The following is an 18,313-nucleotide window of genomic DNA, read 5'->3' on the forward strand; positions in this document are numbered from 1 at the left end:
CTCCCAGAAGCACCACAAGCTGCAAAATGGAACCAAGGGTGGAAGAATCACTTCATTTAATAACTGACCTCCTTCCAAAACTGCAGTGTGATGGAAGGACTCTGCTTCTAACTCAAGAGCAAAGAATCATAGAATCATAGAATTCCCTGACTTACAAGGGACACAAAAGGACCATCAAGTCCAACTCCAAACTCCATAGAGGACCACCCAAAATCAAACCCTATTTCTGAGAGCACTGTCCAGACGCTCTCCAAACTCCGGCACTGGGGGGGGGCCGTGCCCACAGCCCTGTGCACCCGTTCCATGCCCACCGCCGTGTGGTGCAGCCCCTTTCCCTGAGCCCCATCTGCCCTCCCCTGACACAGCTCCATGCCGTTCCCTCGGGCCCTGTCGCTGTCACACAGAGCAGAGCTCAGCGCTGCCCCTCCGCTCCCTGTGAGGAGCTGCAGCCGCCATCAGGCCTCCCCTCAGCTCCTCTGCTCTGCGCTGAGCACAGCGAGGGGCCTCAGCCTCTCCTAAATCTCTCAGATTGTGACAGCCCTGACCTCTGTATTAGAGCACATTACAATGTTCAACGCACATCTAAGCAACCTCAAGTCTAGGCATTAAAAAAAACATTAAACTGTACAAATATAATGAAAGATGTTAGGCTTTGAACTTCCAATTACAAGCACTCAGGAGACAACAGAGCTGTGCAAGAAACATGCAATTTGTAATTGATTTGATTTATTAGCTTCTTTTTCTGCTCTATGAATATCTACAGACCTGCTGCAACTGTTCCATGCTTTTTTTTTTTTTATTCAAATGAGTTTGATTAACGCTGTTCCAAATTTTTGACAAAGTGAATTGATCATAAACAATCAAAATCTGAGTTGTGCCACTTAGCTGCAATTTGTTGGGGAATAATAAATCGTTTAACAGACCAGCAAAGCACTTACACGTAGAGGTTGATTTCTACATCTATTTGTCTTTGCAGCTTGGAAATTGACTCTCGCCCAATATTCACTCCAGTCTAACCATTGTTTGTATAGGCACAGCACGCAGACTAGTACTGAAATTTGTAACCGTGTTCGCTCAGGCTGAATTCATTTAAAAACTCAGCGGCTGCTTGTGTACTTTTAATTGCATACTAAGAACTGGTAATGCAAGCAACAGAACAAAATCCAAAGAGAGAAGTCAGGCAAGTCATAAAAATTACTCTCCTTGTTCCAGCTCCAACAGACTAGATCAGGGCTGGCCCTAAGGGGATAAAAAATAAAAAGAATAGAAAAAGAAAAACAGAAAAACTGTTCTCACTTATCCAACTTTTGAAGTCCCGTCCAGTGAAGCTTCTTTGCTTCACTCCCACTTTGTGCAGACCACTACTGAGTAAGAACCATTTTCTTCCTCCAGAAAATGAGAATACTCCCCTTGAAGAGCACTTGAAGGATGGCAGGGGGAAGTACTGCAGCAGAGAAATTCACTGTGTCCCTTTTTATTCCTGGAGACCTGCTGCAGAGGAGAAGAGCAGTCAGGCTCCTTTACATATAATATTCCCCTTTCCTTCTGTCCTGTGTCAAATGGAAGCTGAAAGGGGAATTTTTTTCCCTTAGGGTTCCTTAGGGTACCTGCTTCTTGTGTTCTATAGGGTCAGGATAGGCAGAGGATTTCTGTCCTAACATAGCAGAAGCAAAGAGAGACAGGTTCCCAGGTCTCCTCTCTACCTTAGGGTAGAGAGATAAATGGTCACTTACATCCAAATACAAAACTTCCTATTTGAATTAGCTTTTTCCAATCCCAGCTTATCTCCCCAAAACGGTCTTCATTTTTAAAATCAATTTCTACCCGATCAGACAGCTAAAATAGCTTCTTACAGTAGGTGTCTCTAGTCAATGACTGATTTGCATTAAGAAAGATATGACAGCCAAGTGTGAGCAGGAAAGAATGATAGTTTAATTTTAGAAAAACTCCACATTCATCTGAGAAATGATTACTAAGCACTGTGTATATTCATACATAAATTATTTCTAAAAATGTGCACAGATATTGAAATGCTAAATATTTTCTTGCAGCAGGAGCAGGAAAGCTCTGATCAGACACCCTGCATGGCTTAGGAAATCCTGGGGCAGTGGCCTGTGTGGGATGTGGGATGGAAGCAGTCATTGAGAGGAGGTTCCTTTGCTCAGGATGCATAGACACAGCGCCATCCTCTCGTTTGGGAGCAGCAAGCAGAAGTGATTATGGAAATAAATATTCACACTCCCAAGCAGGCAGGCTGTAACTTCTGCAGTGCCAAAAGTAGCTTCAGGGAGCACGGCATGGCCATCACGGGGATGTGCCAGAGTGCCAGGTGCCAGCTCCTGAAATATGCCCCACAGCTTGTCTGCAAAGCTCTGTCATCTCTATCCAGAAAAAGACTAATAGTGGGCTGAGGTTGGCACTGACATAACATTTGCTGAAATAAGGATTTGGATTCATTGCTGAGGTTTGGCTTTATTTTCTACAGGTATCTTTATTTTCCTAGGGAAAGTTCTTTTAACTGTCTTTTCATGGTTCAAGATGGGAAAAAGGAACCTGAGATGTCCACACCCTGCCAGGGCCAGTGTGCAAGCACAGGGCTTGGGTTCAGAGGTGCCAAGGACCTGACTGCGCACTAAATTGGAAGCTCAGAGCCATGAGTGAAGAGGGAGAACAAGTCCAGAGGTGTGTGAAGAAGCAGAAAGATGTTAAGGTCAAAGCAAGACCATTAGAGCATATATTTTTTTATGTATCTCATTTTTCTGTGTCAAGAGGAGGATGTGTACATGCTGTTTATCCCACCATAACACACTCTGGATAATCAGACATCAGTCACTGGCTGTTACTTGTATTATATTAGCTAAATTTTACAGAAACTTTCCTCCAAGTAGGGAATAACTCCATACATCACTGCTCAGATTTGACAGAAACATTAAAGGCAACATGTACTTGGATATATTGGTCCCAATTAATAAGAAGCAGAGGTCAGAAGATGTAAGCAATTGTTAAGATTATTGCTTATGAAAAAGTTAATTTTATGGCCTTGTAATGAAGATGTTACCATCTTACATGAAGATCTGTCTCAAACAGTCTAAACTTGTGTTATCTGACATTTTAATTAGCTCATCTCATTGCCTTGGAAACATCCTGTCTTCATGCATTATAAGTCCTGGAGCATTTGACACTCTAATGAACAAGACTGTTTTAGAAAGACAGAAAACTTTCATCAGTGTTGACTTCATTGCTGTACACAGAACTCCACTATTTGACATATTCATTCTGCACACTGCCTAATTCCTCCTACATAAAATAGGAAGCTCCATCCTGACTTCATTCTGAAGAAGGTTATTGTATAAGCAAACTACATCACGAACAGGATCAGATCTTTTTAGAGACTTCGCTTCTTAGGAGACAATACAGAACACAAAATTGACTTTCCAGGGTGCTCCAAGGAACACCAACTGAATGACCACAAGTACTCTCACATGAGTTTCTCAATGGCCTTTGTACCCAACAACAAAGCAATTTTTTTCATGTACAGGTCCAAAGTCTGAAAGACAATGATAATCTCAGCAGACTTTAAAGAGAGGAGATATCACCAGCTCTATAAGCAACCACTAATCTTCACCCTTCAGTGAAGTCCCCTTCACGGTCTCAGAAAGAGCTTGGGAAAAGCAAAATGCCAAAAATCTGCCTTTTTTTTTTTTTTTTTTTTTTTTTTTACTTAATTGATGATATTTTCAATGACTACTCATTGTCATAGCAGAAATATCAACCCTTGTTGCCCACTGCTGATGTGTTATTAAAAAGTCAGTTGTTATTGTGTACTGACCTGGACCAAACTCCAGAGCAGTGTGCTTCCATGATCTCAGTATGAGGCAAGTATGCCAATCATCCCTTTGCAAACATAGCACTGTCGGTGTAAGGGATTTCTTTGTCTGATGAAAGTAATCTAGCTAGCCCATTAGAAATTACACCATTATAGTATGACACTGAACAATTTCGGTGCCTTCAAAAGTGCTTTGAAACTATGCAGAACTCAAGCATTTTCCACTCAGGAAAATAAAATAAATTGTTTTATTCTGCCTCAGAGTAGGCAAATACTGTCATTTTTAAGGAATGTCATTTAAACAGCAATTACACACAGATGTGCTTGTACACACACATACACAGCGGGGTCAAAATACTAAAACAAAACATTTCAATAATGAAGGGGTCATGTTGGCTTACACTGAAAGATGTATCTTTAATTTAGTAGTTACACATTCTGAACAATAAAGGAAAAAGATGATTAGAAATTTTATTCCTCACCTGAGCATATAGAAACAAGACAAGACTAGCTCAAGTCTAAGACCCACCAATGAGTCTCACATGACACCCATACAAATCACAATGAAGTCTGGTCAGCAGAGGTAGACCAGGACTCCTTAGCAATTGATGGAGGTAGAGTCAGAGAGCATCTTCCTTACCCCTAGCAGGACTGCCTGCAGCCACAGAGAGGACATTTCTAACATCCTTACTGAAAATATAACACATCCCCAGCTCTGGTTTGAATTCCGATGGCCAGAAACAAGCAAGCCAAACACCCTCACATTGCATTACCAAGTCCCCAGCAGCATGGCAGTTTCACTTGGGCTACCCACTAACACAGTGCATGGGCTACAAATCTAGTCCTGAACACTGTTTGTGGGCTCTCCCTTAAATGATTGGCATTGTTGAACAAATCTTTCTTCTCTAGGCACGTCTGAGCAAAGCTATGTATTTTCCCAGTGCAAGGTGACATTCTGCTATTTGTATGTGACTCCTGGAGCCAGACCTGCAGGAGTCCCCACTGTGAGCATGAATGGCACCCGGCTGCATGGCAGCTGGGAAGAGAGCAGTGCTGCTCTCTCGATTACCCAGCTAAAACTCAAATATTTACTCCCAAGCTGAGCTGAGTTGCAGCTACTCTATACCAGCTGGTTATACCATTGAGCAAAGAAAGGAGGGAAATGGATTTCTTCCTGTTTTCCTTACTGGTCAAAAGATTAAAAGCAATATAGTGGTGTTGGTCCCTAGGTATCATCTGATTAATATCCTGTTAGTGAGCTGGCAAATCTCCAGATTCACTTCTTAAATGACAATGAGACTATTCTGTGAGCTTGAATGGACTTTATTAGCATAGCACAAATAATTCAGCACTTAGAATCCAAAGAGATTATAAGTAAATCTAGACATGTGCTGCTTATCACAGTTCCTTTTTGCTTTCCTTCTGGGTAGGCACAGAAGTGCGACACATCATATGTTTCACTGCTGCCGTCAGGTCAGAAGAGCCTAACTTTTATAAGAAATGCATAAAAAGGCAAAAAGCCCAGAAACTCAAAGAAATTCCTCTCTCCTAGCAGCATCTAGAAATTTGTCCCTACTGCTTCTTGATAAGGTAAGATGCGACACCAAGAAGTCTTTTCCAGAGAAGCTGTGGTGCCCCATCCCTGGATGCTCTCAAGACCAGGTTGGATGGGGCCCTGGGCAGCCTGAGCTGGTAGGGGAGAGTTCTGCCTGTGTCAGAGGTTGGGGCTGGGTAATCTTTAATATCCCTTCCAATCCAAACCATTCTATGATTTGATGATTCTATGATCCCCTTCTCAGGACTCTTGTCTCCTTATTAGCTGGGACTTCTTCAGCTGAAGGCTGTCAGCAGACCTCCTCCCTCGCCTGACTCTTCCAGCTCATTTTACATTAGTAACCACTCTGAATTCTTCAGCATCTCTTCTCCTTTGCTCTTCCAGATGTTTACGGCCAAGTTCACTTTAGAAACCAGCAGTATGAGGCTGGAGTTAAATGTCCTAAAGGTATGTGAGATCATTTCATTCATTCAAGGTTATTCATATGTTTAGGAGCACATACATGCATATCTTTTGCCTACTGTCTGTATCAGCCACTGGTGTCAGCGGGGATTCTAAATGAGATAACTCCTCTCTGTCACCTCGAGCAGCAGTTGGTCCCCAAATAGTGCTCCCTGAGGGACCAATATGTCAAAGAAGAAGATAAATGTTCTGAGGACGCTCACTAAAAATACCATGTGTTAATTCCCCAATTAAAAGTCTCAGGAGGAGAATAATGAGTGATCTGTTAGTAATTTGGTATGTTCACAGTTGTCTGATATTCCACATCTGGGAGCTAACTGCCCTTAGGTAGGAGCTAATTGGCCCCAGTTACCATAGTGCCTCACGGTCCTTAATGTATGTACCCTCACTCCTGCTCTTTAAAGCAAATAAAGACAGATTTCAATTTGGCAGAGTGGGAGCTGAGTCTTTGAGAAGGCAGAGAGCTTATTTTACAGCGTTACATTCTGCGAACTACAGGTTGAGGAAAAAATCAGTTTCCAGCAAGATCTATCTTGTAAGGCCCTTTCTGGAGTACTCTGTCCAGACCTGACCCCTAGCGCAAGCAAGATGAGTCCATAGGAGACCATAAAAATGCTTAGAGGGCCGGAGCCCTCTCTTATGGAGACAGGTTGAGGGAGCTGGGCTTGTACAGCCTGGAGAAAAGAGGGCTCTGGAGACACCTCATTGCAGCCTTCTAGAATGTGAGGGGAGCTTACAAGCAGGAGGATTGACTTTTTGTATGGGCAGATAGTGATAGGACAAGGGGGAATAGCTTTAAACTAAAAGAGGGGAGATTTAGGTTGGATGTTAGGAGGAAATTCTTTCCCCAGAGGGCAGTGATGCCACAGGCTGCCCAGAGAAGCTGTGGTGCCCCATCCCTGGAGGTGCTCAAGGCCAGGTTGGATGGGGCCCTGGGCAGCCTGAGCTGGTGGGGGGCAGCCCTGCCCACGGCGGGGGTTGGGGTGGGTGGGCTTCGAGTCCCTTCCTGCCCAAATCATTCTGTGATTCTGTGCTTCAGTCTACACAGAGGAGACTGGCCACAGAGAAAGGTACTTCTTTGGGTCACATTTGCTTATTTCCAAAGACAGTGAAAGTGCTGTCACAACCCAACAACATGCAGATTCTCTGTCTGGCCCCTTTCAGCCAGCTTTGTACCCAAAATATCTGTTGTGAGGGTCTTTTCTAGAGTGACAACCCAGTGATTCTTCTGTCTGCTCAGCTTTGCATTACTGCAGAAGCCCTGCTGTCTCCCACACAAGCACCCAGGCACTCAGGACTCATTACCTCTCCCTCCAGGGCTTGCTCTTTTTACTCTCGCAGCCTGGTGTAATTCAGCTTTTGCAGGAGCATAAGAACTCATTCTTATGGCTTTGGAGGCTTGGTGCCACCAGGGAGCTCTATTACTTGTAAGACTTATCTTCAACAAAGCCTTCACCACTCACCCCCTAAAATGCAGCCAGTCTGTAACAGCGCTGAGAAACCTAAGGTTTGTGGACTTTTCTTTTCATATGCTCTCCTAGCATTGATTTCAATGGGAGCTGGGTGCCTAATCTGCTTACGCATTTCTGAAAATCCTATTAAGTGCCTCTTAACTTTTTTAGGTGCCTAAATATACTCTTCTTAATTTGGCTGGAAGGGAGGTTTGCATTCATCATCAATGTCTCTAGCACACACGGCTCAGGAGGAGCCACCCCATCTCCTCCAGGTGCCCAAATGGCAGCTAAGCCACTGTGGAGATGCTGCGACAGTGTGAATGTGTCAATGAAGTTGTGAATGCTGCTCATGCTGTTTTCTCCAGGTCTTGTTATGACCTAGAAAAGCCCACTTGGCCTTTGCTGCTTATTTCTGTCTGTGCTAATTCTGCCTGCTAATCACAGTGCTCACAACAACCCCACAGTGTGCAAGATCTGGCCTGTGAGCATCCGTCAGCAACTCCCGTGTTCTCAGGGCTTCCCCTGCAAAGCGTCAGCTTGAACTTGCCATGCAACACATCCATGCTTCAGTCCCCTGCCTGTAATGTGGCGGTAATGGCAGTGGCCCTGTGCAATCCTTACAGATTAATTAATTACCATTTGCACAGGATGTTGACAGTTAAATTGTACTACTGATAAATCACTGATATGGAAGGGAGTGAATGAACTCCCATATGAAATTCTGAGCAAGGTACAATTTGCTGATACATATGAGTAGGGAGACAACCCAAATCCAGAAAAAAAGGGAGAGGAGGAAGATTTTGCTTGTCTTCCCATTGCTTCTGCCCCAGCAGAATTACATTTGTTCCTGGCAGGAGTGATGAGAATATTCCCACCTTGGGTCTGATGGACTTGTAAGGAAGATCCCCAAGCTGAATGGCCTCAGGGAGCAAATGTTAACTAACAGAGAGCTGGATGGGCTCTCTTTCTTGGGAGAGGAGCAGAGATTCCCTCAACACCGCTTGGAAAAAAGAACTTGCATGAGGCCTAGAGCCAGAATATAACCTAATTAGGGCAGAAAGGGTGATTAGCTGTTTATTTTGAAGATGTTCAAGCCATGCATTCACATCATGCACTGCCCTGAGAGAATAAGGATGCTGTTTATAGTCCCAGATCTAAGGGATCAGCAGAGTTTATTTTCTCTTACAAATGAAGGCCTGTTGTACTTGCATTCTTTCAAATGACATCGGGTCTGTTTATTTTCACTCATCTGCAGGAAATGGGAATTTTTCAGTCTATTATTCTAAATCATGGAAACAGAAAGCAGTTTGTATTGCTTAACCCCAGACAAAGGCAAATTAGCCACAGCCTTCACACACTACCTCAAAATATTTAATATTCATACCATTAAGTGACAAATGGATTTACAAAAACCCAGAGTGTAAATTCTTCTTCTTGAACCTTGCCCAGAGGGCATGAGAAACTTAGTCACACCTCCCAGATGACCAGTATGGGGTGTCCCTGTGTGGGATATGGAGCTGGTCAAGTCCACTGTCTGACACCGCTTGGTACTGACAGCAGGCACCGCTTGGTACTGATGCTGAGCCAAAGGGTTTGACACAATATTTGAAAGCTCACTGCCTCTCAACTGTATTGAATTAGCTGCTGATTTTTGAGGCCATCTGGGAGTGTGGTACTGGAAAAGGAAAATGTTGGTTAAAGAGTGGTGCCATGAAAGACCCTACATGCAGTGTCCATTCTTATCAAGACGAAGATGTCTTCACAATACTCACTGCACACCCTGCCAGAACCTACAGTGGGATCCTACTTCAGTGTTTTCAAATATTTGTTTTAGTTGGCTTCATATTTAATTAAATAACAGTCCCCTTTTGCTGAAGGTTATTAACATGATTTGTTTGCACACTTTGATCTTTTATTTTTAATTCTCTCTCGTGTTCAGGAAGCCTTTGGTAAGATTATTTGCTGATAAAAGTGCTCAAGTTATAGCAAATGGACTATGAAGTGACAATATGTCATAGAGAGGGTTTTAATTCCTTTGAAGTTAAGATTTTTAATGGTCAATTAAGTTATATTAATTGCATCTTCCTTATTTTAAACTTAAATCCAGACTGTTTTCCAACTACTTGAACTTAAAAACTCTACAGAACTGAGACAACTGCAATCACTGTGAATGTAAATTTTATATGTTGACTGTTTCTGTACTCGTGCATGAACACAGCACACATCAAATACTGTGATGAAGACAGAAATTACTTGCAACCAATTATAAAGATATGGAGGAGCAGAAGGTACAATGTGTTACATATGTTATGGGGCTGCCAGAAAAGGCTACTTAGGGATGTACAATAATAATTTAGTTTGTTGATCATCATAATCTCATGCTGATCGTAACTGTCTGGCTGTTATTTTATGCTTCCCCAGCCTGTTTACTGAATTCATTCGCTTGTTTTCGTATTTGCTTATCGTTCACAAATTGTTTGAGGCAAAGTGAATTTTGCTGTTTGTCTTTAAAGAAGCGTTTCATGGTAAGTTTGGATCTGAGAGACAGGATGTCTCAGGAGCAGAGGCAAGCAAACTATGCACTTAGAGCAGCACAGAGGGTTTTGAGTTTTATTCAACATACATGCACTCACACAGGCATCCGTTTTAGATAATTCCAGTAAGTGGCAAGCAGAAACTCCCTAAGCAAGTGCACTATTACTTACCAACCCTTGAGAGACGGTGAACAATCGGAAAGGAGAGAGAAGGAACATGACTGCAGTGGATTCAATAGGCAGTGCCAGCAGTGCATCCTCTGCTTCAAAGTGCTCTTTTCCTCTCTCACCCACCACAGCCTCTGTCCTGCTTTTATTCTCCTGAGGGTCTGCAGGTTTTTTTCCACTTGCACACCATACCCATGTGGCCAACATGTGATAAAGAGCCCAAGTGGAACACCTGCTTGCAAAACAAGTCTTTGCAAAAACAAGATAAACTACCCAGGTCAGCCCTCTCTACAAAACAATTTGTGGCTGTAGCCACAAATATCAGTTCCCTTAAAACTGTCAGAATACTTTGTTCCATCCCAGGATCATTCTTTAGCCAGAGGCCTTTAGGCCCCCGACACAAAAAAAGGATGGGAACCTCTGTTCACCAAAAATAATTTCCAAATCCCTCATGGATGCAGCAAAAATTCTTCTCCAGGAAAAACAAACTCAGTTGAACTCTAGCTAAATTAACTGATATCCCTCATGATCCGACAATTTTCTTGATGGATTATGTGGAAGCTTTATGAAGTTCAAAAATAGCACTGTGCTCCTCCCTCCTCCCTGTCTGAGGGTCTGCCTGCTATCAGAAGATTGATCAGCCACAGGCAGAACTTCCCCACTACAATGAACATAATCCTCCAGTTCACTGGTTTAAGTGAGTCTTGAAGGATTACTTTTCAGTGTAATGAGGGGTTAGATGCTTCCCAAGATAGCTGGATGGCCTTCGTGAGTTTTTAATATAAGCCAGTACACAAGACTTTACAGCACTGTAGTCTTGTCACTTAGATATTTTTCTTTTTTCTCATAAAAAAAGACCTCCTTGTTCCTGGGAGCTGCTTTCTCAAACAGATCACACACAAAAGAGTTCTTGAGGAGTGGAAGTTTCTCTTGTTTGTTTGCTTTCTTCCTAAGTCAATTGCTTTCTTCTTTAAAAAAAAATGGTGTTCCATTATCAAATGTTCCCCATGATTGCTGGTGTGATTAAAGGTACCAAGGTAAGATCATTTTCTCTTCTTAGAGTGGAGAAGTAGCATTCCACAACTCATTTGCACAGCATATCCGTGCATCCTGATGGCCAGGTACTCTTTTACCTTCTCTCCATGTTTGAACAGTAAGAGAATTCATTCCATAGCAGGCCTCAGAAGAATTTTCACTGTCCAAATTCACATGCAGTGAGTCCTACCTAGTTTCCTTGCTCTCAAGTTCCCCATGGCCAGCCACTGCCTTGTGTGTCACCCATGCTAGCAAAAATGAACAGTCATGAAAATAGGAGAGCAACTACCCAAGTTCTTGATAGCTGCATCTTCTGACATGGGAATGCCCTAATCCCAGGGTTCTGAAGGAGCTGGCTGAGGTGGTTGCTGACCTGCTCTCCATCATATTTAGAAAGTTGTGGCTGTCAAGTGAGGTCCTCGATGACTGGAGGAAGGGTCATGTCACTCCCACTTATAAGAAAGGGAGCAAGGAGGACCCAGGGAACTACAGGCCGGTGAGTCTCACCTCTTTGCCTGGAAAGATCATGGAACAGATCGTCCTGGATGACATGCCTGATCACATAGGAATGAGTGTGTGATCCAAGACAGCCAGCATGGCTTCACCAGAGGAAGATCATCTTTGACCTGGTGGCCTTCAATGATGGAGAGACGGCATCAGTGAACAAGGGAAAGGCGACCGATGTCATTTACCTGGACTTGAGCAAGGCCTTTGACATGGTCCCCCACCACATCCTTACCTCCAAATTGGAGGGATGTGGATTTGATGGGTGGACCACTCGATGGATAAGAAACTGGTTGTAAGGACGCAGACAGAGGGTGGTCATCAATGGCTCTATGTCCAGGTGGAGGCTGGTAACAAGCGGCGTCCCCCAGGGATCTGTCTTGGGACCGGTGCTCTTTAACATCTTTATCAATGACATTGATGACGGAATCGAGTGCACCCTCAGCAAGTTTGCTGACAACACCAAGCTGAGTGGTGCGGTCGACACGGTTGAAGGGATGCCATTCAGAGGGACCTCAGCAGGCTTGAGAGGTGGGCCCAGGTGAACCTAATGAGGTTCAACACGGCAAAGTGCAGAGTTTTGCACTTGGGCCGGAGGAATCCCAGGCATCCATACAGACTGGAAGGAGCGGTCCTTGGGAGCAGCCTTGCAGAGAAGGACCCGGGAGTCTTGATGGATGAAAAGCTTAACATGAGCCAGTAGTGTGCTGTTGCAGGTCGAAAAGCAAATGATATCCTGGGCTCTATCAGAAGAGGGGTGGCCAGTAGGGACAGGGAGGTGATTGTTCCTCTCTACTCTGCTCTTGTGAGGCCCCATCTGGAGTACTGTGTCCAGGTCTGGAGCCCACAGTACAAAACAGACAGGGAGCTGTTGGAAAGGGTCCAGAGGAGGGCCATGAAGATGACTGGGGACTAAAGTACCTCCATATGAAGACAGGCTGAGGGAGCTGGGCTTGTTCAGCCTGGAGAAAAGAAGGCTGCGGGGTGACCTCATTGCAGCCTTTCAGTACCTAAAGGGAGCCTACAAATAGGAGGGGAGTCAACTTTCTGAAAGGGTTGATGACTGCAGGACAAGGGGAAATGATTTTAAGTTGAGGGAGGGGAGATTTAGGTTGGATGTCAGGGGGAAATTCTTTCCAGAGAGAGTGGTGAGGTACTGGCAGAGGCTGCCTAGAGAGGTTGTGGATGCCCCATCCCTGGAGGTGTTCAAGGCCAGGTTTGATGGGGCCCTGGGCAGCCCGGTCCAGTATTAAATGTGGAGGCTGGTGGCCCTGCATGTGGCAGGGGGGTTGGAGATTCATGATCCTTGAGGGCTCTTCCAACCCTGGCCATTCTGTGATTCTGTGATTCTGTAATCCTGACCCCTGCAATGCCACTAACAGCCACTGCTTTTGGAGAAGCTGAGGACAAGCAGTCCCCTATCACCAAAAGCAGCTCCCCCATCCCCACCAACCACCTTCTGGGGGAAAAGAGAGAAGGCCACGATGGAATGGCATCAGCATTCTGATCTCCTCCTCAGGTGATAACCTGCCTTTAACCTAAGGGATGAAAACAGGTGTTGGTTAAATAAACCAACGCCTTTCCTGTAAAATATTATCTGCTTCTGATGTCCCTTTCACATGTCATCAGGGAGTCCAAGACAGTTTTTTAACCAGACGCTTGATGTGAGCCTTTTTTCATGAAGGAAAGAAAAAAAAAAGAAAAAAAAAAGGTGGCTAGTAGCTGATTAGCTGCTTTGTTCTCCTGCAAGACCTGACCCACAGGGATAAGCATTCCTAATATCTACCTGAGATTATTAATTTCTAGCCTCACTCAAATCAGATACATCTCTATGGAATTTCCCTGTAGGCTTTTTGTGACATTTTGGAAAAATCCATGGGAGTATAGATTATTTCCCTCAATGCCCATAGGAATCTATGTTAATTTGGCTAACAAAGCTTCTTGGATTTGAAAACAAATTAAACCACCCAGTCATTTATAAAATGCCCCAAAGAAATGGAAAAATAAAAAGCTTTTTTACAGTTTATTTCTGTAAGAGAGAATGTAACATTCTTCACTCCAGAGATTTCCCAATCCTTGCTCCCATCTTCTGTGTTTTATCTTCCCTCCTCAGATTCACATTTTGAGGGTCAAAATGAACCAATTTGATGGGAGGAGGTGACAATGGCAAGAGGGCACACTGTCAAGCAAGCACCAAGTCCTGCCATAGGCACATTCAAGATGAAATGCTCACTACCATTGGGTGGCCTGTCCGGAGGCTGCTAGGGAAGAGTGCTCTGCATGCACATCCCCCACAGCACTGATATTGACAGCATGGCAAAGAATCCCAAAGTCTCCTTATAACTGATGGCAATCTAACTGATATAGCATAGGAGCCTATGCTGCTGTTCATCCCAGCCAAAAATAAAGGCTTAAAAGCAGGCCTTTCTCTCCAGTGACTTGGACTTCTTGCTCACATGAAAGTACTCACACTTGAAAAAATGAATCCCCACCCTTCCTCAAGATTGCTTTCATTTCCCAAGTTGTTCCTTTCTTTCTTTGCACTTCAACTGCCAAAGAGGAGAGGTGATGCTCAACCTCTGGTTTGCAGGAGCAGTCCCCCTGATGACCACGGGAGCAAATGTTTATCACAGAATCATAGAATTGTGGAATAATGAAGATTGGAAAGATTACTAAGATCATACAGTCCAACCAGCAGCCCATCACACCATGCCCACTGCCCACGTCCCTCAGTGCCACTTCCACAGTTCTTTAACTCCTCCAGGGATGGTGACTCCACCACCTCCCTGGGCAGCCTGTGCCACTGCCTCACTGTTCTTTCTGAGAAGAAATGTTTCCTGATATCCAACCTGAACTTCCACTGGCACAGCTTCCCTGGATGACCACCTCCCTGATCCTGCTGGGATGAAAGGAGGAAGAAGCCATGCCTGTTGGCATCAGGAGGTACTTACTAGCAGAGTCCAATGGTCTTCTTACACAGAGGCTTAAGAAATTCACCTGAGGGAAAATCCTTTGCTATATTTTGTCTGCAAAGAAAATTCTCCAGCTTTGTGTCGTTGAAATACCTGACAATGAAATCTGACCAGCAAAGTTGATCCAGATCTGCTAGCTTTTCAGAAAGGGGCAGAAGTATATTTGACGCGACATTCATCTATTTGCACTTTGAAAATCCAGTTCCTAGGGAGTTACTTTCTCATTCTGTTTTATTAGTTTTTCCTGTCTCCCAAGACCTATGCAGTTCAGCTCCATGGTAACTCAGGAACTTGCTCAGTTGCCTTACATATTGATATATACAAGGAAAGCGCAGCACAAACACAGTGTTTGAGCATCCCTAAGATATATTTAAAACGTCTAAGAAGTGTGACAAAACAAGATTTATAGAAGATATAGAATAGTGCTGCCTTGTCTTGAGATCTTATCAGTTGTTTCTTAGCAAGTTCTACAAAGCCACTCCCGGTTTTACAACAACTAAGGTTGTGCTAAACTTTTGCCCATATTATTGAGCATCATGCATTTTACAGCAGTACCCAGCAGCTGAAAGGAGATCCTAGGGTCCTATGGCTGGTGAGTACTGTACAGAGTAAAAGAAGGCATCGCAGAATTGTAGGAGATGGAATGGACCTCTAGAGATCATTGAGTCCACCGCCCCTGCAAAGCAGGTTCCCTACAGCGGGCTGCAGAGGTAGGCATTCCTGTCCTACAGAGGTCACAAAAACCAAACAAAAACAAAACAAAACAATACAAAGATGGTTAAAGGGGAGAAGAAAACAGAGGAAAAGGGACTTGCTCCACAGTGGTGAGCTGAAGTCAGACCCCAAGCTCTCACCCTGGTGCCCAAACACTGTTTGGCAAGCACCATACATAACATGAACTGCTCAGTAACTCAATGTATTCCTTTTCAGGATACATGATGGAATGTAGACAATACAGTGCTTAGCACAAGCTGTCGTTATGGAAGCGTTGTGAGGATTCATCGGTTAATGCCACAAGGATATGGTGTAGAGCACCTAAAACCATGACAGACTTCCGCTGCTTCTCAGTGTTGTTAGCTCAAAATATCATTGGGATTAATTTACTTAATCCCTCAGTGAAAATGACAGGAAAAGTAGAAGAGAGAAGATATTCTCCCCTGTATTTTAGAACAGGAAGTGAAGCTGCATGTTACCCTTTTAATATCTGCTTAAGTATGGCATGCAAACTTCTGAAGAGTAGAAAAAGGATCAGCTTCTGCTCTTTAGGATGCAGTGAGAGTTCTCCATGCTTTGAGAAGGGAGGGAAAAAAATCTCCCAGTGCAATAGCAGGAGGCTGAACAGTTGCAACAACATCTTCTGAGATCTTCTGACCTGGTTAATTTTTATATAACAGGCCTACTGCGAAAAACCTACCTCTGAAAATTGCTAATGAGGGATCAACAATATCGTGACACAGTAGCTGTTGTGCCAGAAAGATTTCCACCTTCTGTCATTTGGATTTTAATGAACCCCTTATGTGTCTGAATGCAAAGCAACTCATACCACAAACAAGTTTAACAGTTGCCTTTTAACTTACAGGATAAGCCCTCACAGAAGCACATCTCCCTAAGGCAGCTGGCAAAACAGATGAGGTGAAGTACCTAACATCCAAACAGTGAGAATAAACACCAAAGAGCTTCTGAGGCCCATGAAAGCATTTTAATTGAAAATACCTATGTCTGCCTCCAAGCACAAAACCTCTTCCAGTAGTGCTAAAGGATCAGCAATGTGTCAGGAAGAAAAATAAAAGACCATTGTGGCTGGCCTCACTACTGAACGCAATAAACACAGTGTCCCAGCTCCCACTGCTAGCAGAGGTCAGGCAAGTGGAGACGTCTGCTGCTGGTTTCAGGTCTGGAGGTGAGCATCTTCATTTGGCAGTTTCAGAAATCCCAGGCAAGCTACATCGTTATCCTATTCTGACACTTCAGGGTTACTTAGGATCAGTTTTAACCCAGGTTATGCAACTTCCTGTCTGGTATACATTCATGTATAATCCCAACATAATTCCTGAAGTGGAAACAAAGTGAAAATGTTTGTCTCCTAATCGTGTTTTAAAGTCTGTGTGGACCTTTAAGATGAATTTCTATGGGTTTGCTGTTACTGTTCTGTATTGTGTTTGTTGTTGTTTTTCATTTTTAAGCATCAGAGGACAGTAAAAAGAAACAGGATTTCAAAATCAGCAGGATTAAAAGAAGGGAAATTCACCCGAATGTGTATATTATATACTTACACAAAATGTATAACTATACCTACTAATACAGAAAATAAGTTTAGTCAGGATCCAGAGCCATCCTTCTATCCCATGCTTATAGCACTGATGAAGGAAAAGGTACTTTACTTCAGGGGACAGCTGTTTTCTCCTATTAAATAAGAAACTAATTTTTAATTAGATATAGCTTACATAAAATGTTTGGCATTATTTAAAGCATTCTGAATCCTGCTTCTTGTTTTAGCTACCTGACTCATCAATATTTTGGTTTTGTAGCTAAGGAGAGCTACATTATGCAAAGGTGAAAATAAACAGTCATCTGATCTGTAAGTAAATAATTATACGGTAACGGTAGTGATCCATTATTTAAGGTTCCAAAACAATTTTCCCTTTAAACTCAATTTCATTAGAGCACCTCAACACTTTCTCTGCACTACTCCATAGTTCATTCCCAGTCAGGGGAAAATATTTGGAAGTGGTGGGTTTTTAGGAGGAGCTGCTTTTACAGAACATAAAATTAGCAATTTCTAGCACTTTGTACCAAAGGTTTTGGCAATGCGTAATTCATAAAATAGGCAAAAACAAACAGTTTTCCCACTGGCCATGCTGGCAATGAAGACAGGCAATATTTTTTTTTGCCAAGAGGCTCAGGGAGGATTTGTTACTAAGGTGATTTCTGCCCATGGTTTTACCATATGAGAATTTTGGGAAAGGGTATATTTACTGTACTATTTCTAATTCCATCATACTTTGATGGCTTGAGATATGTTATAAAAAACTGGGGACTTAAATGAATCAAATTTACATAGAAGTCTCCTATCTCTGTCCTTGTATCTCTCTAATGGAAAGTGAAGTCTTCAGCCTCCAACCATCACCCTGTAAACCACCTCTAGCCTTTCCCCTTCTATGAATATTTTTGGCAGATGTTGGCAATGAATGCACTCAAGCAGTCTTTCAAATTCTGCTCCTTTTTTGGGAAGGAAACTTGATATAAATTACATTTGGTACCCTCTGCTAATTCATTCATTCTCCTTCAAATGATCTCCTGATCCCATGTGTGTATTCAGGTAAAAAAGCTTTCCCTTTAAACATTAAGAATCCAGGACTTGGTTTGGTTTTGATTCAGAACAGAGCTAAAACACACAAACCTTTTCCTCCTCAAAACTCACAATCTCTTGCCTGATGGTCTTTGATTAAAATGGATGCATTAAGTCTATGTCATATGTTGTCATTAAAATGACATTTCTTACCCAGAAGTTGCTTTAATACAAAAACTGTAACTGTCTATCATGGTGAAAATATTTGAACTGTATATTGTTTTGTTGTCTTTTATTTAAATTGAACAGCACAGTCTTGTGGAACATTTCTGTATCAATTAAATTATATACTTTCCACTGGAAAAAAATCCATTAGGACATCAGACTTTTTCCACACTATGGAAGCATCAGATCATCTTGTTCCTGTATCTGCTTTTCCTGAGGTTTCTTTGCAGTTCAGACAAGAGCATTTCACAGATAGCACCAATCAGCTCTTTACCGTGCAAATAAATTT

At 43.0% G+C, this 18,313-nt stretch overlaps 1 long non-coding RNA gene across 2 annotated transcripts in view; it reads right to left on the reverse strand.

The window, feature by feature from the left end:
- The window catches only part of LOC149919961 (uncharacterized), a 96,778-nt gene that overhangs the window by 33,065 nt on the left and 45,400 nt on the right, over positions 1 to 18,313 (reverse strand). The window contains exon 1 of one of the 2 annotated variants that reach the window (XR_016459639.1): positions 10,003 to 10,249. The exons of the other annotated variant lie outside the window; for it this stretch is intronic. This is a non-coding gene — a long non-coding RNA (uncharacterized LOC149919961). Of the gene's footprint in view, positions 1 to 10,002; positions 10,250 to 18,313 lie in introns of those variants that run through there. 2 annotated transcript variants of the gene reach the window in all.

The sequence above is a fragment of the Phasianus colchicus genome, chromosome 1 (genome assembly GCF_987193195.1).
Source record: "Phasianus colchicus chromosome 1, bPhaCol1.hap1.1, whole genome shotgun sequence".
NCBI lineage: Eukaryota > Metazoa > Chordata > Aves > Galliformes > Phasianidae > Phasianus > Phasianus colchicus.